The following is a 25,812-nucleotide window of genomic DNA, read 5'->3' as shown; positions in this document are numbered from 1 at the left end:
TGTTAGATTGAAGAAGAGAATGATGTGTCCCTGGCACTCTGTCATATACTGATTTCATAGACAATGCAGCCATCACATACCTTCCATTATGAATACTGGTAGAAGATCATAGTGAATTATACATGAGGATGAATGCTGAACCTATCTGGAAGGGTGCTCAGCACAGTGGGCTGCAGCACAGGGTAAGACCAGAGATCAGCAGAGTAATGTCCAAGGGTGTCTGAACTTCCTGGGCCACCAACTGCAGCACACCACAAGTGGCAAAAACCCTGCTCCGGGGCCACTGTTCAATGGCAGCCAAGTGCTGTCACTGCATCCTTGCTGCTGAGTTTGTTTTCCACCCAGGCTGAAGAGACATTAAGGATGCAATAGCTTTGGCATTTTTCAAACTGTTCCACCTTCTGTGGGAGAATGGGGAAAATGGGAATTGGAGGGGAGGAGGAATTCCTTGCCATGTTGTCTTGCTTCACAAAGGAGCATGGTTAACAAATTGTCAACCTGAAGGCTTATCACTGCCCTCTGTGGACACAATTTGTACAATGTTTTTCTCAACTAACGCTGTAATTTTCTGTGCACTTATTAGTCTTTCTGGGGGGGGGGGGGGGAAGAGTCTAATAATGCTTTCACTGCTTTATTTTTAGTCAATGGTTTCTCACTTGTGGACATTAAAGCATTGTCTAGGTAATTTAATATTATTGATCCTACATTTCAGTAGATCTGCATACAGAGATTTGAAACACTTCATGTGTTAGGCACTTTGGACATCCACACAGTAGATTTTTCTTATCTGTCCCTATAAACTTGTGTAACCTTTAGCAAGTCGATTAAACATTCTGCTTCTTATATACCTCATCTGGAAAATAAATGTGTTCTCATTTTGCCTAGGGCAAGGTAACACAAGGGAGAAATCATTTTCATGGCATTGGAATTTCTTCTCACATTTAAAACTGGCCAGTGAGGAGGTCAGATTATTCTTTGTGACCATTGTTTTTTTCTGTTTGTTTCCTTTATTCCATGAAATTGTGGATGCATATCCATTAAAATTATATTTTTAAGCATTCTGCTATTATTATTGAAAGTTGCTATTTTCCTTAAGTGACTGTCAAATCTAATTTTCATTTATCAAGCTTGTAATGTAATCTATTTAACAAATTATTTTAACATATTTTAATTCTGAAATAAACAGGTTCTGTTTTCAGCAAATATTTTGATTGCCAGTGAAACTAAAATCCTGACGTTTGACAAACAGAAGGATGCTTTCTTCTGTAACGGGAGTGTGAGTATGGTCTTTGAAATTGAGAAAAATGGAGAGAGGGGTAAAATTATGGCTTGTATTCAAGGAGGAGATTTGACGGGCAAATAGAAGAAGTAGAATGAACCGTAGTACGGCCAATCTCCCAAGCTCTGAGCAGTTGGAAGAGCTCTGGTAGCGCCCCGCTCCAGCTGAACCTTGATACTCTTTGTAAACTGAAACCCGTCAAGAGAGGGCACTGCGTTCATGCTCAGACACGGCGCCCGCCGCCGGCCGCTCTTGCGGAAAGCTGGGGATGCGCACATTCCCAGCCCGCAGCGCTCCCACCTGCACTACCCTGCACTGCCCTGCACTACCCTGCCCTGCCCCTCTCTGCCCTGCCCTGCCCCGCCCTGCTCCGCCCTTCCCTGCCCTGCCCTGCCCCGCTCTGCCCCGACCCGCTCTGCAATGCCCTGCCCCACTCTACCCTGCTCTGCCCCGCCCTGCCCTGCCCCGCCCCTCTCTGCCCTGCCCTGCCTTGCTCTGTCCTGCCCTGCCCTGCCCTGCCCCGTTCTGCTCTGCCCTGCCCTGCCCCTCTCTGCCCTGCTCCGCTCTGCCCTGCCCCTTTCTGCCCTGCCCTCTCTGCCCTGCCCTGCCCTGCCCCGCCCTGCCCCTCTCTGTCCTGCCCCGCTCTGCCCTGCCCCTTTCTGCCCTGCCCCTCTCTGCCCTGCCCTGCCCTGCCCCGCTCTGCCCTCTCTGCCCTGCCCTGCCCCACCCTGCCCCTTTCTGCCCTGCCCCTCTCTGCCCTGCCCCTCTCTGCCCTGCCCTGCCCTGCCCCGCCCTGCCCTGCCCCGCCCTGCCCTGTCCCGCCCTGTCCCACTCAGGCCGCCGAGGGATGGAGGAAGCCGGCGTGGGTCCCACGGTACCGCCGTGCCTGACGCGGTCTCTCTTTGCCCCGCAGGGAATCAATGGGCTTCATGAAGAATGGGCTGCAAGAAGGAAAAGGCATGCAGCAGGTCTAATGATGTCTTCTGGACTCCGATCTTGGAAAACCCTATTGTTTTCCTGAGATCATGTGTGGCCTTGTAACTCACACGACACATCAGAGAGAATAACCCGAGTTCTGTCTGTTTATAACGTTTTAATGGCTTTCTAGATGAAATGGAGTCTCTTTGTTTACCCAGACTGGCCTTCTGCAACAGGTGATAGGACTTCCTTGGGCTGATTGAACTAAATTTGGGAAATACTGTTGCAGATATTATTTAAAATTTTCTAAAAACAAGGACTACATAAAGCATTCTGTAATAAATCCTGAAGATCCAGTAGAAGAAATAATATCAAAAAATTACATTTTATCTCTAGTCTAAACCTTATTTTTAAAGAATTGCTTTTTGCTCAACTTCTAACAGTAACGCTGAAAAGTTCCCTTTAGAAATCAAAAAGGTTCTTTTCTTCTCTCTCTAAGCTTGTCTTGACTGTTGCCATTTTAATATATAATCTCCTTTCTGATAAGATAAAGACCTTGGTCTTCCCGTGCATTATACTACCAGGTAGATTTTTCAGTCCTTCAATCATTTTCACAGATTTTTTTTTTTTTTTTAATCCTTCCGAGCGATTCAATATTTTCTAGAAATTTAGGCTGTGGAAGTATTTTATTAAGGAATGCAGCATTTTCAAATGCAAAAAGCCTCATATCAGATTTGCTTTCATCATCCTCATGAAATGGCCTGTCCATCTTATTCATCTCCTATGCCCTCTAGAGCTTCTTCTCGGTTCTGTTTCCTGAGATAGGCTTTTCCATGGACTCTCTCTGAATTGCCTGGCCTTTTCCTGGCTACAGGACTTTGTGTTCTCCCCTGCTCAGATACATGTTTCTTTATGTTCAGCTTGCCAAGTTATCCAAGTTACATAAAACAACCAGTCCTCTTCCCCATATGCCACTGAAGCTATATTTTTATCTTCAAACTCTATTGATTTGCACTTTTTTTTTCCTTTTATGTAGAAATATTTGAAATGGTAGCTAGGTACAAGGTGCTATTGACTTGTTCAGAAGTTGTTTTCCATTTAAAGTTCTAATTTGAGATGTATCATTAGCTAGATTTTTTGCTAATTTAATATGGTCTATGTTGAATTTTCATCCTTCTAGTTTTCCTCATTAAATGGTCATCAATATGAGCTGAAAAAACTGAAAGTTTTTGAACCAATATGGTTGCCATCATCATCCAAACTTGTAATCTCATCAATAAAAGCCATCAAGTTAGTTCAATAAGGTTTGTTTTCCATAAACTCCTGTTGAACAGAATCAGTTATTATTAATGATCATCATTAATTATCCACCTTTAATTCTTTATAAATTGAATCTTATATCAGCTGTTACATCATAGGAGTCTTATATAATTTTTCCTCTAATCATTGTTAGACTGACATGTCTTCTCATTTACCCCTAAAATATTGGCACAAAATTAGCTTTCCTTTTCACTGTGTCTTTTCTGGTGCTCCAGTTCTTATTGAGAATTAACATTAATGGTTCAGAGTATTTATTTACTTGATTTTTCTAAAACTTTTCAATGAAAATTACCTCAATCTTTTTATTTGGAAATGTGTGCTGTTATTAACTGCCTTTTAATTCTCTGGAGTGACCACTGGAATGGAAAATAATTCAGCCTTACTTTATGATAAAATTTCTACTTTCTCCACTCCTAAACAGACAGTGGGGCTATGCACTGAGCATGCATGGTTTGTCTACATTACTATTCTTTATTTTGTATTTCCCATCTGCTAGTGCAAAACCAATATTGTTCTCCTTAATTTGCTTTTAATATCCTTTTTAAAAAACTCAGTCTCTCTTCTTATTGACGTTAGCAACCATGGCAGATCTTATTGCCTTTTCAATTTGGTAATTGATTAATCTTGAGTTACTTGAATCTGGTGAAGTTCATTATTAAATGATTGTGCATTCTTTTACTTTTGTTTTCTTTATTTTCTCTGGTTTCTACTTCTAGGTAAGCTAATTATGTTGTGATATTATTTCCCTCCCCTTGCATTTAATATGGTCCTTAATTGCCATCAATTAATTGAAATCAACTCATTAAAAGCAATATAGGATAATTGCTGACTGGATTTTTTTCTGTGCAAATATCAAATCTAAGAATTTGTACTAATATAACCATGATTTTTACCTAGTAGTGTATTAGAAATTTTTACCTCTAACTTTGAATTCTAAAAGAATGTTAACAGAATTTCTTCAGCATATGTCACTCCTGTGATTACACAGCCATTTAGTTCTCCTTCACTATAGACAGGTGCTCACCTGAGCCCCAGGCATCCTACTGTGATATGGTGACTTGCTGCCAATCCCAGCTGGTACTTTGTACTTTGCCAGTTGAATATTCACCCCCAAACTTCCAATATTTTTCACTTCTACACTGTCAGCACTTAGTAAGAACCATTTTTGACATGAAGTGTCTTTTTGTGCTCTTTCTCCCAACTTTTCCTTTTCTAAATAGATTACAGCCAGTGATTTCAGTATTCCAGTCATGCAGATCACCCAATCAAGTACCACTAATGCCAGTGAGGAAAAATTCATGCTCATAAATGAACCATTCCAGCTCTTGTTTACTAAAAAGGCTCCTAGACTTGCTATATAGGCGATTAAAGATTTTTTTTCTTCCTCGTATACTTTGGATTGATTAATTTTGTTCTGTCTCCATTTTTTGCTACATTTGGTGTTTTTCTTCCCCTTATCCCTCCATCATTCCCTCTTTTTATTAGTTTCTTCTCCTCAGACAACACTTGCAAAAGGGCTCTGGTGCCTTGCTGCTTGGTAAAATGTACAGTAGAAGTTCCCAATGCAATGTATGTCAAGAGGCAAAAAGTGAATTTACAACAACAAGTGCAGGGTGCTGTCAAAGATAGGCAGTATGAATTCTTCCAGAATCTGTCATCTTTGATCATGATTGACATTCACTCACAAGTCTTAGGATTTAATTTCCCATTATGTTTAGTAGTATGCTAGTAGTAAGATCAGTGAAGGAGTTGCTGTTTTTCCCTCTCAAGAAGGCATCCCCCACGATGAAGCACTTTCCCAGAGAAACTGTACAACTCCGCATAGAATCAGGCTGTAAATCAGAGCTGAGAAGAAATTCAGGTTTCCAAAAGCTCTCCCTGTGCAGCCTGGGTGGTTGGGGAAGTGTGCTGGAGAGCCAGCCAGCAAACTTGCAGGTGAGACTGGGGCCCTTGATAGTCCTTGCCCCAGCCCTGCTGTGGCAGGGTTGGCTGCTGAAAGTTCCCTGGTCAGAGGCACAGAGGCAGGAGAAATACCTTTACTTCTACACACTTCCCTCCTGTGCTGGGGGAAAGCAGGAGTGGCCATCTGAATTTTCAGGTCCTTCTGGCCCTTAGGCAGAAATCCTCAGCATTGTTGATGGGGAAGACATAAACAAAGACGTCTCTCTTATGGTGATGCTCTCCTGTGCCTGGAAAGCAAACAGCACAGGAGCAGCTTCCAGCTCTGTGGTTAACCTAGTTCACAAAGAGTCTGGAAAGGGCTTTCTTTAATGGATCAAGTTTTGCTGACTGGCTTAAAATGTTTATCAAATAGCAATGTCGCATTTTGTGTCTCAGCATTTGGATAACAGCAAACCAGTTTGTATTTACTTGAAGATGATCCTTTCTATGTATTTTTCATGAACGGTGATTTTCTTCAACTATATAGCTGATACAGCTTTGAGATAGATTGAATATGTGGAGATGATAGCAAGATGCTATTGTGCTAAAGATGTTTCAACATGTATCTGCATGTTTGAAAATGATTAACCTTTCAGACCATATATAGTATATAATAAGACCAGATAATGTATATTTGTTTAGTTATGATAATAACTTCCAGTTTCAGCTTAGTTTGGGGTTTTGTTTTGTTTTGGTCTTTTGTTTTGGTTTTTTTTTGTTTTGTTTTGTTTTGTTTTGTTTTGTTTTGTTTTGTTTAGTTTAGTTTTCTGTTTGATTGTGGGGTTTTTTTCAGATTTTTTTCTTTTTCTACTGAAGTGAAATTTATGAAATTTAGGTCAAACACTTCCTTGGGACAAGAATTAGATATTTTGGTGGAAGAAGATATAACAAACTTATCATCATATCATCATATCAATCATATCATATCATATCATATCATATCATATCATATCATAAAAACTCTGAAATAAACTTCTTTTCTGCTGGCACCCAACTTCACAGACTTGTAAAGCTAGTTTATGACTCAGGTATAATTATGATTTTTGTTTTCTTTTCAGCAACAGGCTCCTGAAGTGTCCAGCATCTGATTATTTACAAGTAATATTATATGATTATTTTTTTGAAATTTAGGGTTTATTTTGTTCTCTCACACACATTTTATTATCTTTTCCTTCTTTAAATCTTTATTTAAAATTAATCTCTGATATATTTTTCCAACATGAAATATAGGTTTCACATACTACTGAGACACCTGTAAGCTCAGCAAGCAACCAGCTGAACAGTGTAGCCTGAAACTACAAATTCCAATTCTTTTTATAAAATGCTTTTTTTTTTTTTTTTCCCTAAGCTGTGCTTTAAATATAAATGGAATTCTTCAGGACAGAGATTGGGCCTTTAGCTGTATCATAAAAAGTTTAATACATTTGGGCATTTAAGAAATGACATTAAATAGTTTAAGCCATTAAAAACTGTGTTCTTTATGCTCCTATTTTGTGTATCCTGTTAAGATTTATTGCAGAGTTTTTCAGTTGCTCTTAAATTCACTGAGTATTTCAAAGGTATTTAATTTCATTTTTTTCTTTAGCCATGGCAGATGTCAGCTCTCTCAGTTTTCTTCCAATTAATGCTCTTACCAATTTTTCATGTTCTGCCTTGAGGTTAGATTTGAACGCGAAGGATTTGTCAGTTCTGGCAGCCACCAAATCTGGGGTTTTATTATTGTTGTTCCTATACTTTTCTGCATGTTTTTTTCTTTTTATTTAAGATTTGTTGTTGCTCCCTTCTCCATGTGTCTTTTCCTGATGGTCTAGGTGTTTCATTATCTCTGGGCAAACCCTTCTTGCTTGAGAGACCTATTTTATTTGCTATGTGGATGCAAAACACTCATCTCTATTTTTGCATTTAGAAAAATATGTGTATTGTTTCTTCTTTGGCATTGAAGTTCACATGGTACATTTCAGTTTATGCCCTCACCTAACAATACATATGCTCCTCCCATGCGTTTCCCATCAATCTCTCCAGCCAGGTACTGGATATTACTATCCTATGCACCTATTCTAGAAGCATACAAAGGTAGACTAAATTTGATGTGATGACTTCTGAGAAAATGCTAATTTTGCTAGCTTTTTTTCTATAGTTGTTTGGAAATAATGCAAAAGTATTCTCATTTTTACTAACCCCTAAGAAACAGAGCAGTAGATGATAGTGAATAAGAGGGTAAATAATGTAAAAGACTTTATTTCTGATGGCAAGAGTTCAGTACCATTTCTAACATTATATTCAGTAAAAGGCAAAAATAAATCTCCCCTTCAGTCTATTTCTCAGGATTATTTTGCCTAAGAAGGTTTAACCAGCCTGGAGTAATCTTTCAATGCATGTTAGGAAGATTTCACATAAATAAATCATCCAGAGTAAAACTGTAGTCTCCAATTACATTGTATTCCTTTCCTTTTCTTTCTTTTTTCATTACTTTTCCTTCAGTTGTTATACTCCCTGATACTCTTGAATGTGTTCTTTGCTCACATATTGACACACTTTCTCTTTGGTCTCACCATCTCTAGGTCTTGCTTCTATCACTGAGCTTTCTTTGCTTCACTTTGCTTTCTTTGCTAAAATCCCTTCCATACCCCAAAGTTTCTTAAGAGCTCTGAGGTTCATTTGCAGATAATTCCAGCAGGAAATTCTCAAATTTATCTTTTTTGCTAGTCCTGGGGCTTTCGTTCCCACGTATTTGTTTTTCTTGATTCTGAGAACATTAGTCAGACTAGTCTGATTATTGATCAAACAACACTGGGGGAAAAATTACATAAGCTGAACATTCAGCATCTGTCTACAGGGTAAAAGAGAGAAAGACTCAGAGATACTGGATATTCTTCCCACTTCTGCTGTCTGTTGATTATATCAATTTGATTAAAATATATTGAAAACAATAGAGAAATGAAGATACTTCAGTCATGCAGGTTTTGACATTGCCAAAGGTCCCTATTACAAGTGAGTCTTCAACTTGATTCTATATGTAGTTTTCTTTTTAAATTATCTAAGACTGAGATGGGAAATGAAATCTAAGTGAAAAAAAACCCCAAATATCAGAAGTGAATACCCAAGCTATAAACCTTCATTTTTCTTCTTACAGTAAGCAACTTCTCCTGTAAATATGTAGAGTAATAAAGTTATAACATAGGAATAAACAATCTTGTTCTCCATGCCCTCTGCAAACTATATTACTAAAGCGATTTTCATTTCATCAAACAAGATTCTAGGAGTGGATAGAGCTGACTAGGATAATGCAAATCATCACAAATAAAGGAATATGATCAGTGCTTTTTTTTTTTTTACACCAGCCTGTATGAGTCGAAGTTATTTTCCTTCACATTTTTTCTGCTTTATCTCTTCTTGATACATTTATTTTGGATGATTCATTCAAGGTGATCTTTTTAGAGCACACATATGGCAGCTGCCGTCTCAGTCAGCATTGTGGGACAGTTTTAAGAGCTGCTCCTCACCAGAAGCACAGTCCAGTTTCCTTCCCTCCCTCCTATCTCTGCATATCCACCCCACACACCGTGCAATCGGCTTATGGATACATCAATTGCACAGCAGTAATCTGCTCCCCTGTGGGCTGTGGCTTTTGCAAAGGAGTAAGGCCTTCTTTTTTACATTTTATAGATGTGTGGAGCTCACCCTCACAACCCTTTTCAGTCGTAATTATTCTTTTCATGCAGGCCCACACAATTTCTAACAACATTGCAGCCAACTGAAACTTCTGATTAAGAGTTTTGCCTTCATGTGCTGGAAGCAGAAAGTAGCTCTGCACTGGTGAGCTCAGTTTCTGGGCTAACCCATCTGCAGTTGCACAGAGATAGCAGCTAGCATCTGGTGTTCTTTGGTTCAGGGGCTTTTTTATTAGATCAGATGAGCAACCAGCAGAGGGGAAAAGTGCTTTCTTGGTTGTATAGGCTAACATTTGCTGTTAGCCTGTTCTACGTATGGATTCTAGGGCTGCAGAGAGAAATGAGTATAAAACTGGGTCTCAGGGAAGCTGTCTTTCAGAACTATTCAGGGGAGGTCTGGACTTCAAAGGTTGTACCTTACCTGTATTGAAAATCCTAATCCTGCCTGTGATAATAGCCTGTGTATGAATAGCCTGCCTGTGATCCTTTTTTTCCTTCTTGTTCATGCAAATGGAGTAAATAGATACAGGTGAGAGAACAGAAACACAGAACAGTCAAGGTGTAAATATTATGAATCTGTCTGGTTTTCTTCAGTTGGCAGAGCTGAGATTCACAGACATTTGAGATTGACTGCATGCATTTTCCTATATTCAGCTGGTATATCTTAAATCTGGGTGGTCAATAGAGCATAAATATGTTGTGCATGTGCATTCTGACAGTACATGTATCAGAAGAAAAATCTAGCTAAAAAGCACATAAAACAATTGTCACAAAAACATTTTTTTTTTTAAATCACAGCTAGTTATCTGCCAGAAAGATGCCAGAAAGCGTGTTAAAAATACTGTAAATATTCAGCTCAAAGTGTGTTTACATTTGCAATATGTTCTTTTATGTGAAAGAACAGAGACAGAATGAAAGGAGAATCCTCCCCTTGGTAATGACTATTTTAATGTCTGCTCAAAGCTTTGTAAATAATGCAGCGCTATAAAATTTAGTCATAAGAAGTAATCATTATCTCTCAATGAAAGAGAATAATTTTTCCATTTGACCTGACATATAAATGTCTATAAACATTATATTTATCTTTAAGAGTGTTCCCTCTATTCATATGGTAATACAGGCAATGTGAAGATTTCTAAAATCTCAGAAAATTACCCCACATTACACCCGGTTGCCTGTATTTTTCAAGAACTGCAGTCTTGAACAGGGATTTTTATGCTTCCAACAGATTGGGTCAAAGTCAGAACATACAGGCACTGGAATCTTCTTTTTTGATTGCTTCTAAACTTCCTTCATCAGTGGCTGCTAAGAGATATATTTGTGAAACATGCTCCTGTTCAAATAGGCCAAAACCTCTTTACACAAGATTCTCAGGTGTTTTCTTGAGTCATGATGAGAAATTTTTGGAGGATTACATTATATCTTAATAGAGAACTTTTAAGTATGACTTATTAATTGGGGAAAAAAAAAAAAAGCAGGTGATTATTAAGTAATTTTTTGTTACCCTGTCTTGAGATAGAGCTGGTACATGATGTCTGATATATTGCCAAGGGATTTTATTTTCTTGTTTATATGTAGTGTGCTGCTGTTATATGGTCACAAGATGTGACACATGCTCTGTGTGCCAAACTGGGAAGTATTTTCATTGTATTTGTTGGCATAGTGAATAAAAGTGCATTTTGTGTGATACACTGCTTACAGTTAGATAAGATTAAAAGATTTAATGTAGGAAAGGAAAACAGTAGCAAACAGCATGATAAAATACACAACACCAATGTAACAAAGGATGCATCTGGGGCTTCCAAGTTTTTAATTCTCAGGTCAGTCTTAAAGTACATATTTAAAAGCTTTAAGGTTTCCATTTGCAGAAAGAAATGAAAGATGAGGTATGAGTCATCAATGCTGCATTATGACTCAGGCTTGGAGTCCTGATTTGTAGAAAGAAAAGCCCAAGCATAGATGCATCATGTTATCCTGATGAGACGAGAAGGACATGTGCCACCTCTTCTCCAAACTTTTCTTCTCCCCACACTTCCACACATGCTCCAGTTTCTCTGCAAAAGAAATGAGTGCACTTTCCAGATGGGATCTCTGATGTATTCCAAGCAATACCAATCAGCATGCTGCAGGCCTTGGGGCTCCACATGCTGTGCAGCAGAAGACAGCAGAGATGCACCCCAGAGAAATCACTAGGTCATGCCTGCGTGTTTATGAGTGCTTTAGGGAGCTGTAAGTTAAGGTGAGACAGCACACTGAAAAGTCTTGCTTCACTCTTATCATCTGAAGATTTCACAGGTCTGTTTTCTGTAAATGTTGGTAGCCAGAGGGAACAACCTGGGGTGCTGATCAAGATTTTTCCTTTTCAATGCCATACCTCCAGAATAGATCACTGATAGCCTCAAAAAGAGCCTCAATAAAATGTCTGAAAGAGGCAGTTTCTGTACAGATTACAAAATACAATTATGAGCAACAGTTTCTTAGATCTTTCATGTGAATAAAAAATCAACAGGAAATACTACAGAGTGTATTTTCTGAAATCTTGCTAGCAGCCATTTCCTCAGTCATCAGTTGGTATATGAAAATGGAAACAAGCAATCAAAAAATGTCCTTCTGCAATTAGTCTTTTATGAATTTCATTCAAGAAGGCATAATTGTTCATTGATGTCTTATAAAGTGTGAGCCAATGAGGAAAATTTGATTGCATGTCTCTTGTATATAGCCTGGCTAAATAAACTTTTTCACCTCTGTTAATCACATAATTTTGTATTTTACTTGTAGCTGCTAGGTCTTGTGAGACTAATCTGGAGAAGCAGCTATGCACTGCTCTGTTGTCAAGGAAACTCATAATCACCAGTTAGACCATAGTAGTAAGAGTTTTCTCATGTTTGTGGTAAAAATGGGACATTCTGCATGGATATGGGAGAAAGGGGATAACCAGTTTTAACAAACCACTGAAAAGAGTCTGTATTTGGGAGAGAAGATACTTCCAGATTCTGGTTCCTGCTCCAAATAATTTTGATGTATTTTATCATAGTATTATTAAATATGCAATCTTGGAAGCATAGAAGTCTAAATCTCCAACTCTATCCTGAGAACTGTGCTGGGTTTCAACTAGAATTTTACATAAGGGACCACAAACCCTACCTAAATAACATGAGAATAACTTGAGTATAATCACAGTTTTTTCTTTATAGTTATAATTACTTTTAAAACAAAGAAAGAGATATAAAATAATATGATGATTTTATAAGAGAAAAGTCATATAATCATGAGATGAAAATGTTACCTATGCACAGCTAAGATTACTGAGATTGCTCTTACTGAATCAGTGATGAATCTTTTTGGTTTTGTTTCTAAAATAAAATCCTAGAATCAGGGGAAGAAATGGCATATTCATGATCTAGGATATGCACTGCATTTTGAAGGGGAACATATATTTGTTTGACGTATGTAAAGAGCATGCATTAACATGCAACATAATTACTCCTCTTCTAGTATTACTTCAAATTACTAATTCCAAAGATCTCTATACTAGGATTATTGAGGAAAAAAAAAAAAAAAAGGCAGGTCTGAGAAGAATCTTTTAAAGTTTTTTAGCAGCTTTGGAAAAAAGTCACCAAGAAAAGTGACAGATCAAATGCAGTATGCAGTATGCATGTAGAAAGCACAGAAACCTAGATAATTCATCAGCACTGAAAAATCTGACCAGTATAAATGCCCAATTTAATTCAGAATTCTTTTTTTTTCTCCCCAAAACTGTAAAAGAATCTAAATCTGGAACCTAATCCAGTGAGTGTGCACACAGATGCCAATCTTTCAACAGATTGCAGTCGAATCAGCCTAAAACTGAAAGATGAATTTGAGTCTAATATTCCACCTGTGGTTATCATTGAGTTTTATTGATGAGAACTTTACCTCCTCACCTGTGTATGCTCTTATTTTGTAAGGGAAAATCAAAATGAAATCTGAGAGTCACTGGGTGTGTAAAAGGTCTGATGCTTGAAAGAGAAAATTCAGAGGAACAAGATCATATTTTCATTTTTTTTTCCAGATGTAACTGCACTGAGCGATGGTGTCATTATTAAAATGGAAGTAATTCTAGAAATCATCTGAAAAATCATCATGCAGTATCTCTGTAGTCAACAGAGATCTGGTAATAACAATGGAGAGAAGCTATAGATGCATTTACCTTCTCAAGTAAACTCTGTGTTGACTAAACAAATTTCTTTCCTTTGACAATAAAACCAGTTTTTTAAAAACAACCGTTTCATATATAGGCATTTATATTTTAGGCAATTAAAGTTTGGGTCAGGGAAAGAGGCCTGAATTTGGGAAAACCACATTTCTGAGTTAGGGTTATGTACATGGAAGAAAGATGGCAACCTTTTTCATGTTCACTGCTTTAAACTTGGAAAATAAAATGTATGGAGAAAAAGTACAGGGAAATTATCATGAATAAAAATGCCTTTCAGTCTGTAGGAACTAATATGGGATCTTGGATGTTTTCCTTTCAGGTCAATTGGCTGCAGTCTGGCCTCACTCATCTTCTCCCTGTATGCTGAGATCAGATATTTTTTCTGTGAATAGACTCAGATCAGTCTTGTTTCATTCCAGTATGCCATGATACACTATGAAAAGGGAGCCTTTGCATTACACTGTTGGTGCACTAGGGGTGATGAGTTCAGTAAAAAACCACCTTAACAATGGACTTGGCAATACATTTCCTCAGATGTATTGCCAAGTCCTGTGGTATACATGCTCCTGTAATATAGCCCAGAAGAAAGAGAAAGGAGTAGCCAAATTGTAAAAACCCTATGGGGATTCTGAATCCAAAATCTGGAGAAATTGATTTTAAGCTGGAACAGATGACTAAATAAGTTATGCCATAGTGGCCCATTAGAGTATAACAATATGTTGCCTTTTAGATAACTTTCAGTTTGCTAATTTGAAAATTGCAACCATATGAAAGCTTTCAGAGTGACAGCACATTTGTTTGTAGTCTGGTATTTGAATATGCCAAATATTGGTTCTATTAAACTATTGTAAATCTAAACATCTACATCAGACACATTTTCTTTCTGCATGAACACAAAGGCATAATGTACCATGTTTTGCTGATATCTGCATGATTAACTACATTTGTTTTCTATTTACTACAGAAAGCTGTGCTCTGGAAAATGTGCTTGAAACATTGAAGATTTCACACAGGGACATTTCTCCCTGTATAATGACTAAAGAGCAATAGAGGTCAGTAATATGAAATCTCTAAGGACACAATTTTTTACAGCCTCATTAGTAGGGTCTTAATTAGTTGTCACCCAGGTTAGCCTTGACTTGTTAAACTCATAGAGAATGCACTGAGGGGCAGCTGATGTGTTCTCAAAATGTCACATCTTGTGTCCAGGCTCCATTTTATGATACTTCTGTTTGAAAAGGTTGGTCTAAGTAAAAGACAAGTGGTTTTCTGACCCTTTTTATGTCTCTTAGTAGGGTCCATGGATATGCCCTTATTTCATGAAGAAAATAGTATTATTTTGTAACATTTCATATAAGAATATACTTTTTACAAATGCAATTTCTCAAATATATATATATATTTCCATATTTATATATTCTTTTCTTTATCTTTCCAAATTCCATGTTTCTATCTTTATATGTGGGATGTGTGTATATATATCTGTGTAAAGAGAAATGTATATATTAGATACACAGAAAAGTAATTATATATATAGAAAGGTATATTAGATGTTAGAAAGGTAACTAAGATATGGTGTTCTTTAATGTATAAAATTACACAATACTAGATTATTTTCTTATGAAAATGCTTCTTTTCCATAGCTGTCCTCATGCTAATATAAATAAATTACTTGCTATTTCTAGCCTAGCTAGTGAATGTATGTCAGCCTTGAGCAAGGAGGGCTGGACAAGCTGACCTCCAGAAATTTCTCCCAATCTAAGTTATTCTGTGACCTTATTTATGCACAAAAAAAAAAAAAAAAAAAAAACAACACAAAAAAACCAACAAAAAACAAAACACAAACCCAAAACAAACAAAACAAAACAAAACTCCACCAAGTGTGTGCATACACATTTCCCAAGTAAAAATTTACTTCAAAAATGCCTTGATGATGAGTAATTGTCTATTTACATGTCTCCAGAATTTTGGTAAAATGGAGATTAAAAAACTCAAGTAAAGAAATAATACATATGAGTTGTGGATATGGTGGTGATAGGTGATCAGACAGGAGGTGCCTTTTGTGGCTCTTAAACTTGGATTCTATTGTTTTGAAGAAGAAGCTTCTGTACAGAGAGTAAGCTTTTCAAAAATCTACATAACAGTTGGAACAAAAAGTTTTACTTCATATTAATATTATACACAAGCTTAATTATGATTATAATGGTATTATTATTGTTATTATTTATGTTATCTCCTGATAGACTTATGAATGACTTCACATCCTGATTTGTGTATGTCAGCAGTGATCTTTACATCTCTGTGGATCAATGGCGAATTTGGAAGGCAAAATATATAATACATATGTTTAAATTATATGGATTCATATAAAGGAGTTATGTGTGACTCAAACTGTGTTAATTTTTCTTTTATAAATGTAATCTTGAACAACTAAAATGATGAAATCTCAAAAGATTTTCTAAAGAATGCTACCAAATTGATTTTATCAGTCAAAAGCTATAGAGATACATTTTAAAAAGCTACATTGGAGATCACAGGGTTGTGGTGAAATAATTTTTTTGCTTGCTGCTTCTAAATAACATTTGAACCTCACTGGACAATAATTTCCCCAATGTATTTTCTGACTGTGTGTCAGCTGCCCCTAAAATAGACTGGCCATGCATTTTTTTAAACCTTAAACCAGCAGTAGTAAAACGATCTGTGAGATGAAAGAACTATGCTACTTTAGACAGTAAAATAGCTCAGACTATTACCAGCATATGACTCACACAAAACTATGTTACCTCTCTCCTCTTCACTGACTTGCCAGACACCCTAATGGAGTAGGTTGTAAAGGCAAGGGAGAGAAGTTCTCAGTGAAAGAATAGGTGGAGAATAAATTAAATCTCACTTGAAATAAATGAATATAGGAGCCTTCCACCTGCCCCATCATCATCTGCTGGAGTGACACATTGGACACTTACATTCAGTGATGAAAATAGTCCCCTAGGTAGAGTTTTTAGTAGGAGTAGTAGTTGGTGGAATAATATGTATTTCTAGTAAAAAAAGACTTTTTCTTTCCAGTGATGTGTTGCCAATACCTTGAAGGGATTCCACTCAAAAAATATGCTCCTAACACTATGGTAAATTATTTCAGTAAGGATTTTGATTACTGAGTAAAGGCAAGGTAGCAGGAAGTATTTTCATTTGCTTGCTCAGGCAGAAATACTTTATTTTAAAAAAATAGCAAAAGAAAGAAGGAACTTGCTAGTTAATAAACAGCTAAGAAACATGAAATTGAATTTTTTGTCATATGACATGTTCCTGAAAATATCTTTCGTATATTTATCTTTTACCACAATTGACAGATGGTATGGTTCAAAAGGTTGGATTCATTAAGACAATTTTTAGTACAATGTATAAAGATCTCTTTGGTCATAAGAGCCAAAATAAAAGCATTCATTTGTCCCATGGTAGGGGTCTGAGTCTAGGGAGTGAAACAAGTTCCTTTCTTCCTTCTTCTTGGCACTATCACAGCATTGAGTAATTATATGCATTGTGCTCTGCAAGTGAAAACATCCAGTGGTTGCTTCCTTGTCTATCCGACATTTTGGTAGTTAATTATCTGAGTCCTCTTTAAGAGCTGGCTGAACTGCTGTTGTGTGGATCCTGCTAACAAATTTTGAGGTAAAAATTTCCTTGTCCTTTCAAATCACAGAAGGGCCAGTAGCTATTGGAATGTTTGCATCCATGCACACTCACACCCATTCCCACAACCATCTGCTGCACATGCTGCTGCTACTGGTCAGTCACCAATTATACTGACAGATTTTCAAAATTTAGTTGATTTCTGAGGCTGGATGAACTCTTTCACTCCTGAATCTAGTTATTTTAGCCTTCCTTTACGGCAATGAATTAATTGAGTTAAGCAGCAAATTGTAGTCATATACTTACTGAGAGTTATTGTTATTTTATAGCTTCATTAGTATAGTTAATTATATTTTGTAATTTTACAATGTTTTGTTTCTATAAATATGGAGGTCATATTATGTGTAGTCAGATCAGCTGTAGAGTTTAAGGTAATGATTATTTAATTATGAGAACATATTTTTTTGTTTTAAGGGTACATACTGACAATAGAAACTGGGGATAATGTCCTGTATTGACCCACTTTTCCCTCCATTTTATATACAGGCTCTGTTGTTTAAGACTCATTGTTTTGTTGCTCTTTTGCTGAAGTTGAATGTATTTACTATTTAAGTTTTCTCTGTGATCTCTAAAATCCCATATGGGAATGCAAAGGTATGAAATAATTAGATAATATGAGGAATTTTATTTACTGACCTGCTTACAGATAAAAAACTAAACGCAAGAATTGTTGAGCACATATATGAGGTTTTTTTTAACTGTGTTAATGTTCTATTAAAGTAGTCCTTTATTACATTATGTAGTGTGGGTTTTTAATGCTCAGATGTAGAAGTTAATATGCATGGTATTTTGATAAAAAATGTAGCAAAAACTAATCAACTTTTAAAGTTATCTTTTATTTTATTAGTAGAACAAATCGTGCTTTTGCATCCAAATGCATGCTGATAAATACACCAGCATAAAAAGAGCCCTCCTCCCTGAAAGAATCTCAGCATACAAATGTGACTTTGATTCAGTTTGGGGAGTAAGATTTTAATTATGCAGTTCTTCAAATTCAGCTGACATTTTTGATTGCTATTTCTGTTCTATTCTCTTGATGATTTCGATCGTGATAAGGTTTTTAATTTCATGACTATATAGCACTGGTGAATATGACACTTTACTCTTTTATTAGAAGAACTCGACAAAAAAGAAATGTACTCTGAAATCTCATAACACTGAATTCATCATATATGCTATGTAATCTTTTAAGAGAAGTTGTTATGATAATGTATGCTGATATAATCACATGAATGGATGAATCATTCAGAGAGGGTCTATTAGCATAATAGGTATAATATGTTTTAAGGATTGACAAAAAACTTGTAAGCAAATTCAGAGCTAGGATGGCTTTGCACTGCAATTCAGTGCAGGTTTGCTGTAACAATGTTTGCCTAATAGCTTGCTTATCTAATGCCAGATCATCTCACATGGTTTGTAATATTTAAATTTTTTGCATTTTTATGCTTCTGTAGACAATAAACTTTACATATAAAACCAGAAAGAAAAAAAATTCTTGTGAAAGATAAGCAATTAAATAATTACAAAGTTCCAAGTCTCTTGAAATTTTTATGTTATTATGCCAGCACAACTGAATAACTATTACAGAGAAAGTTCCAGAAGATATAGTGGATAATGCCCATGCTCTTTTCAGCTGTTATGAGATAATTTTTAGCTGGTTTTCAAATACAAAGAAATTATTTTAGATTTTATACATATAATATTTGTATTTGGTATTTCCCATGTTAATAAATACTCTTTACAGACTGTGAAACATAGAGTTTTGTTAATGCATAATACAGCCAACTTTATTTTTCAGTCACAGATCTTGGTTTCAGTCAACTGAAAATTTTGTGATTTGAGCTTATGACTCATGTATGAACAACAGTGACCTCATGTGGCTATTGCTTCAGGGATACATGTGTCAGGCAGTACAAAAGGAACACTTATCTTCATGGCAGGAATATAAAAACATAAAATTATACCCACTGTAGTACACTATAGTTATTTTTATTTTTTTCTTAAAACAATATTAACTACAATATGTTCATTAAAGTACTTCTTGAGAAAGAAGCTTGACAGATCCAGCTGTGAATTTGGCCAACAAACTCTTATACTTCGTTAAGAGTTACCAAATACATGCTCAAGACTTTCTGATTTCTTCCCTGATAACTTTGGTGATTATTAGCTAGTGAGCAAAAAGCCTCTCCTCTCCCTCTCTCACTTCCTCTCCCCTCCTCTCCTTCTATTTATGATGCCCTTATTCATGATGTAGGAGTATGTGTGTTTAACTATTTTTTGAGAGGCTATTGCATTAAAGCATATTGATTCTTTTTCACAATTGATGTAAAAAATAGCTATTAGTTAGGGAAGCTTTTAAACAATACTGCCTGTTTTAGAATAAAGTTTCAGAGTCATTCCACACAACATGTCTAAACAGAATTAATATTTTAGCATGAAAAGCACAACAAAGTTGATGCTAAGGTCTTCCTTGCATCAGCTAGTACGGAAGTCATGTTTAATTCGCATCTAATGTCCTGCTTATTTCACCATTAATGGCCACGAAGAAGTAATTCTGTGGTTTAGATTGGGAGTTTTTTGTGTTAGTGAATTTTTGCATCTAGATTAGGTGTACTATATAGAGAGATGGATGGATTGATACACAGTATGTGTGTCCATGTATTTACAGAAAATGACTATTGGACAGTGCAGAATTCAGAGATCCACCTTTTGTGGTATAAATGCACCTGAACTGACCTGATGGAGAATGAGTGAAGTTTGACATGACTGGTCAGCTCATGCAGCTTCTGTAACCATTTCTTCAGAAGCCTGGGAATTAATAGAGAAAAAAAAAAAAAAAAAAGAAAAAAAGCTACTCCATAAGAAACCAGCTCTAATTAGGAAGCTCTAACCAACTTCACTGTTTTGCAGACACTGAGACTAATAAGGCACTAGTTGGACCTCTCTGTATCAACATCTTTATCTGTTTTGGTGCCAGGAAAAAGTATCAGCTTGGGAACTGCACTATGCAGAGGGCAGAGTACTTCTGGATCTGAAATATTTCTATTTAAAAATACATCCCATAAGCTGGAATACAAAGAAGAATGGTTGGCTTGTGGAAGAGCAAGAAAAAATACTTGTGACGCCTACCCTCAGGGGTTTTCTTCATCATGGGCTTTCCAATACTAAACTGCTGCCAAAAAGACCTTGACTAATTGGAGTAAATTCAGCTGAGAACCACAGTGATGATTAAAGACTGGAGTACATGACATATGAGAGGAGGTTGAGAGAACTGTGTTGTGAATGGGGTTCTTATTCTTTCAACATCTAATGAGAGTGTGCAGAAAACAAAGGAGCCAGACTATTCTTGGAAGACGGGCATGAAAGGACAAGTCCCAAGTTACAGCACGGGAAACTCTCAATAGGTAATAGAAAGAGCAACACCAGAGTGAGTGCAAACTCTGGAATGGGTTTCCCAGAGAGGCTATGAAATCTTGCCCTGAATCACCTTCTCTAAAGCTGCTCCTACTTTAAGAAAAGATGGTTTCCAGAGGTGGAGAACAAAATGCAGGACTGTTTTAATTGTGTGTAACAGGTTACAAGTTCAAAAAATTTTCCTGATTTGAAGGAGATTTTGATCAACTCCATAAAATGACTGGATTTGGATAGAACATTACTGAAACTGATGAATTTAATGGTTTTGGTTTACCAGAATTAGTGTGCTTTTAAAGGAGACATCTGTGTAAATGGCAGTCCCAAATCCTCAATACAAAGCATTAATTTCCAACCAGTTCAAAACCAGGACATTTCTCAGTATTTTCTTGAATAGATAGATATATGCATGCATATGTGTGTATGAAGACAGAGAGAAAAAGAGAGGGAAACAAATAGAAAATCAAAGAAAGTATAATGTCTACACTATAAATCTATTTAAAAATAAATTTATAAAATCAATATTCTGACAGAAAAAGATTTAGGAATATGAGCAAGAAAACTTTATGGTTATTTAATTTTTCTCATATTCAAGATCACATGATGATTACATTCATATTAATAGAATATTGTAAAAAATACTTGATTTCATCAATAGATCATCCTCAGAATTAGAACTACCAGGCTGATCTTTATTTTATGGGTCGTTAGTGAGGAAATAATAATATGTATTTATTACAAATGATAAAACTATCTCCATACCTAAATTCTGCAACCAGCTGTTTCTGCTCCAACTCGGACAAGTGAATTCTGTCATTTTTATTCAAACTCTCTAATTTTAAGATTCTCGCAGTATTTATCTAGAAAGTGCCTCTTTTAACAACACTCACAAAAGCTGTTGTGAGGCAGTGGCCTAGATATGCATCTGCTTTGGCAGACAGCTATGAGCTGCTGAATTCCAGCTGCAGAGGGAAAAATGCAAGTTGCCAAAAATATTAACCTCTTTTTTGGCCAAAAAACATAATGAAATTTGTTTTAGATGAATGCTTGCTTTCCTTTTCTTTCTCTGCTTCTTGAGCTAATGCTCTTTAGCTGGGAGGGAAAGCTTGTGTGAGAATGACTGTAGGAAAAAAAGGAATAATTTTCTTTTTTGTTCTTTCTGACTCACAGTACAAATCAACCAAATCTGGCAACCATTGTTCTCCTAAATCACAAGATTTTGGTCTAACAAAGATTCCTGTAAATCAGTGGAATTTCTCCTTAATTAAGCATCTATTTCATTTCTAATATGTGAGAAGTTTCACAAGCAAAAAGCCTTTCCTAGACTACAGTATTCTGCAGATTTTTTAGGTTTTCATCCTCAGCTCAAAATCATTTCTATATTTAGTACAACCTTTGCAGCAAGAAAGCCAACTGAATTCCAAGATGACTGATATCAGTATACCTTGTTCTTTTAAGTGGTGAAATCTTCTGCCCGCCAAGTTTTCCATTTAAAAGCAGAATTAATAGTCAGGACCTTTAGTTTGGAAGGGTTCTACCTGATGATTAAGAGAAGCAGGATTTCACCCTGTGTCTTACAAAGGAGTTCCTACATACATTTACTGGCTGCTGGATTGCATTTTAAACGTAAATCTCAGAATATATGCCTAAAAGATGGTCTCTGAAAGAACATCACTCTTATGTCCATAACCATCCATTCTCTGCAAGACTGCAGGTCTTTTCTAGATGCAAAATTTTGGAAATAAAATAAAATAAAACAAAATAAAATAACATGAAATAAAATGAATAGACAATGAGGCATATCTAAGCAGGCTAACAGGGGAAAGGAATTGTTCTCATCTATAGCATTTATTCTTAATTTATATCTGGAAAAATAAGATGTCGTGTAAAGTCTTTCAAAAATTTTGCCCTTATTTTATTAACAGTACAGAGTTCTCTAGAGTGATGGTAGATCACAGCTGTAAAACATTTTTAATCACCTTTCCCAAAAGAGTTTGACTCATATTGATTCTTTTGTCTCTTTTTGTTCTACTTATTACTCTGTAGTGTTCTGTGGTTTTAAGAATCCCTGTGAAACCTCTTATTTGCCTTTATTTGGTCAGTTTGTACACTATCACCTGTGCTCCACCACATTCATGTAACATTCAGCTTTATGTGAAGAACTGGTAGCAAGATACAAGATATTACAATTAAACAAGTAATATCACTTCATTAAGAGTTAGTAAATAGCTTTATTCTTATTAAATGGATTTTTAATGATCAAAAAAATATAATAAAATAAAAAGAATAAAAATTAAAATTAAAAAAAGAAATATATGGTTAAAAAAACAACCTGATGCAATCAGTAGCATCCAAGTTTTCCCTGTGTAGATGGAGAATACACAGGAGAAGGTAAAGTGTGGAATGAGGACAATCAGGTTAATGAGCAAAGAAAGGTGACATTATGGGACTAACTCCTATGCAGAATGAGAGTTGCTACACAGATGGTGTTATTCTGAATTTGCTCAGCTTGCAGGTACACCATAGCTGTTCTCCTAGGGAGGACTTTCAAAGACATTTCCAGGAGGACTTTAATGTGTAAATCCTTTGACTGTTTTGAAGATTCAAAACACAATATGTGGCAAGAAGCTTTGGAATGGAAGTCTTCTAAAAAAGAGTATTTCTACAATTCTATCTTTTACTTGTGATTATTATTCTGTACTCTAGCAGATTTGTGAAACTATTTGACAGTTATATAAAATGTCCTGCTTCCAGACAAGATGGTAAATTTTTGCAGTAGCCAGGAGCAGGCATGGCCAGGCCAGAAGTTATTCTATGTCACCTCATGTCTTTACTCTCTTTGGGTCAGTGGTTAAAGAAATTTCAGGTTCTCACGTAGTCAGCTTTTTTTCTGTGTGAATTGTTTTCTTTTCTGTACACACTTTCATTGATATTGCTGCTGTTACGATTTGTTTCTTATTTCATTGCCGTTTTCAGTAAATTGTTCTTATCTCAACACATGACCTTTATCTTTTGTACCTTCAGTTGCCCTCTCCATCTCGCCACAGGGGGAAAAGGATGGAGAGGGGGGATTGAGTAAACTGCACATGGTATGAAGTGTTTTAGTGAGAGCACTAAACTGGGGACACCATTCCTAATCCACAACAGCCTTATTTTGCACCCAATGTCAGGCGCAAAGTGTTAAGATAACAACAGGTTTGCCCAGTGAAAGGACTGGAAAATATTTGATCTAAGCATTTGTTTTGTTAAGACCAAAGGCACTGGTCACAAAGCTTGGACTGTTCAAGGGGTTGTGGTACACAACCCCATTTTTGTTTCCATATATGCAGCATTGGACCAAAACTGTGCTATTTTTCGGAACAGGGAGAGGGACCAGGATTGCTATGTTGCTGTACTATTTCATATCAGCTTATGACATGAGAACCTTATGACATGAAAACATCCAGGCCAGTGAGGATCATTTGGGATGTGTATTCAGTGTTGCTCTCCTCCCCTACCTTTGGGTGCTACCTTTTGGCATCTATTAATAACCATACCCAGCCTATGGAGAGAACACGGGAGGATGATTTTCCAGCTTTCTCATCCTTTTTCTTCTTCAGACCTGTTACAGCAGCCTTTGAGAATTCCAAATTCCCTTTGGATGTTAAGGAAAGCACACTGTGGTTGCTATGTGTGCTACAATATGGTCTGGACCAGGTTTAGAGTCAGTACAGTCAACTCCATGTTTAGATTCCAGACAGAGATTTTCAGAAAGGCAATTCAGAGATCTGCCCTGAGGGTGGACAGCCATGAGTGGTGTGAAAGGTGGGAGAAAACAGGCCAACTTTTGAATGTCTATTCTCACCAATGGTTTGGAAGTACAACCTTGAACAAATACAGAATTCTGATTAAGTGACAGAATATTTGCTTTACTTTTCTTCTACACCCCTTTACGAATATTGTTGCTGTTACTGCTTAATTTTTGTTTCACTGCTGTTTCCAGTAAATGGTTCTTATCTCATCCCATAATTTCTGTCTTTTTTGTCTTCAAATCTTCTTTCCAGCTGACTCCGGAGGAGAGTGAGGGAGTAATGAGTGAATGGGACACGGTTTGGAATGTTTCAGTCAGAACACTGAACTGGGAACACCATCCCTAAACCAAACCTCTCAGAAAGATTAAACACCAGAAGGAAGTATAAAGAAGGATATATTCTGGAACACATGGAGCTGTTTCCTTTCATAAGTATTATTTCTTACTCAATTAACTTTTTGTTGTTTTTTTTTAATGGTGTATTTAGTCTCAAAAAGTTAAATTTCAATGAGAAGCCTTCCCATATGCAAATATCCTCTAAAAGCTGCTCCCAGAAGAACAAGCTCTGCAAAACAAGTTCTTGCTCAGCTTATTCCAAGGGGAAGAACATTCCAAGATGGCGAATGATGTAACCTGAAAATAAGAAAGACAAGGTCTGGTCATTTTGCCTACAGTTAGATGATTATTAAAGCACTTGGTCATATTACATAGGATATGCAAAATGAAAACTTGCTATATTATTCCTGGTTATCCCAGTCTGCACTTTACTATTTAAATTACTGAAAAACTTTCTCTCATACCTCACAGAAGAGTCTCTCAATCATTTCTTTTCTGGGAAAGAATTGACAAACACTTTTTACAAACCAGCCCTTTATATATTTCTTCTATATAAATTAACAAAACAAAGTCTTAGTCTGCTGTTAACAATGAGCATAATAATAAATATTTATTATTATTTTTATACCAAGTGATTTTTTTGATAAATGAATTCTATTTTTAACTTCTTGCATTCATTTTCTGCACAGCTGAATTGCAAAACACCCCTTATTTCCCAGCTATCATTTTGCCATCCCTTTGCCATCCCAACAGAGCAACACAAAGAAAGGAAGATAGTGGCAGTCATGTAAACATTAAGAGAGCCATTAGAAATAAAATATATGTGCTCTAATTTACATTCTGGAGTTCCATTTATGGGAATAGATGATTGAGAACAAGAATTAAAACCATGATCTCAAAAAATGCTCATTTTATAACGCAAATGTGTTATATGTGCATTTATTCATTGTGTAAGTATTTACAAGAAGGAAATGGCTGATTTGAGGCCAATAAGAAGACCTGGGGAGAATACTTTCACAAAAGCTAACAGTACTCTGAATGCTCTTAAATATTAGGATGACAGGAAACTTCAAAGTTTGCCAAGCATTTTCAAGAGAAAAAACTCTATTCAGAGAGAGAGATACATTAATGAAATTAATGAATACATTTACTTATTTGAAGACTGTTTATTCATAATGCTCTCAGGAGAAGACCAAGGGAACACTTATGCTCCCAAACTTCAGTTATCAGGTTTATCAAAACTTCAAAGATTGCTAAAACAAAA

At 36.3% G+C, this 25,812-nt stretch overlaps 1 long non-coding RNA gene across 1 annotated transcript; it reads left to right on the top strand.

Moving 5' to 3' along the window:
• The first annotated feature begins 150 nt into the window (after positions 1–150).
• Positions 151–24,510, top strand: LOC110479679 (uncharacterized). The gene is made up of 3 exons (XR_002466970.2): positions 151–182; positions 14,289–14,376; positions 24,466–24,510. It is a non-coding gene; the product is annotated as an uncharacterized LOC110479679 (long non-coding RNA).
• Positions 24,511–25,812: the final 1,302 nt, after the last annotated feature.

Source organism: Lonchura striata, chromosome 3, assembly GCF_050655825.1.
Source record: "Lonchura striata isolate lonStrDom1 chromosome 3, ASM5065582v1, whole genome shotgun sequence".
NCBI classification, from domain to species: domain Eukaryota; kingdom Metazoa; phylum Chordata; class Aves; order Passeriformes; family Estrildidae; genus Lonchura; species Lonchura striata.
Note: the sequence above shows the minus strand (reverse complement) of the source record. Positions and strands in the feature narration are given on the sequence as shown.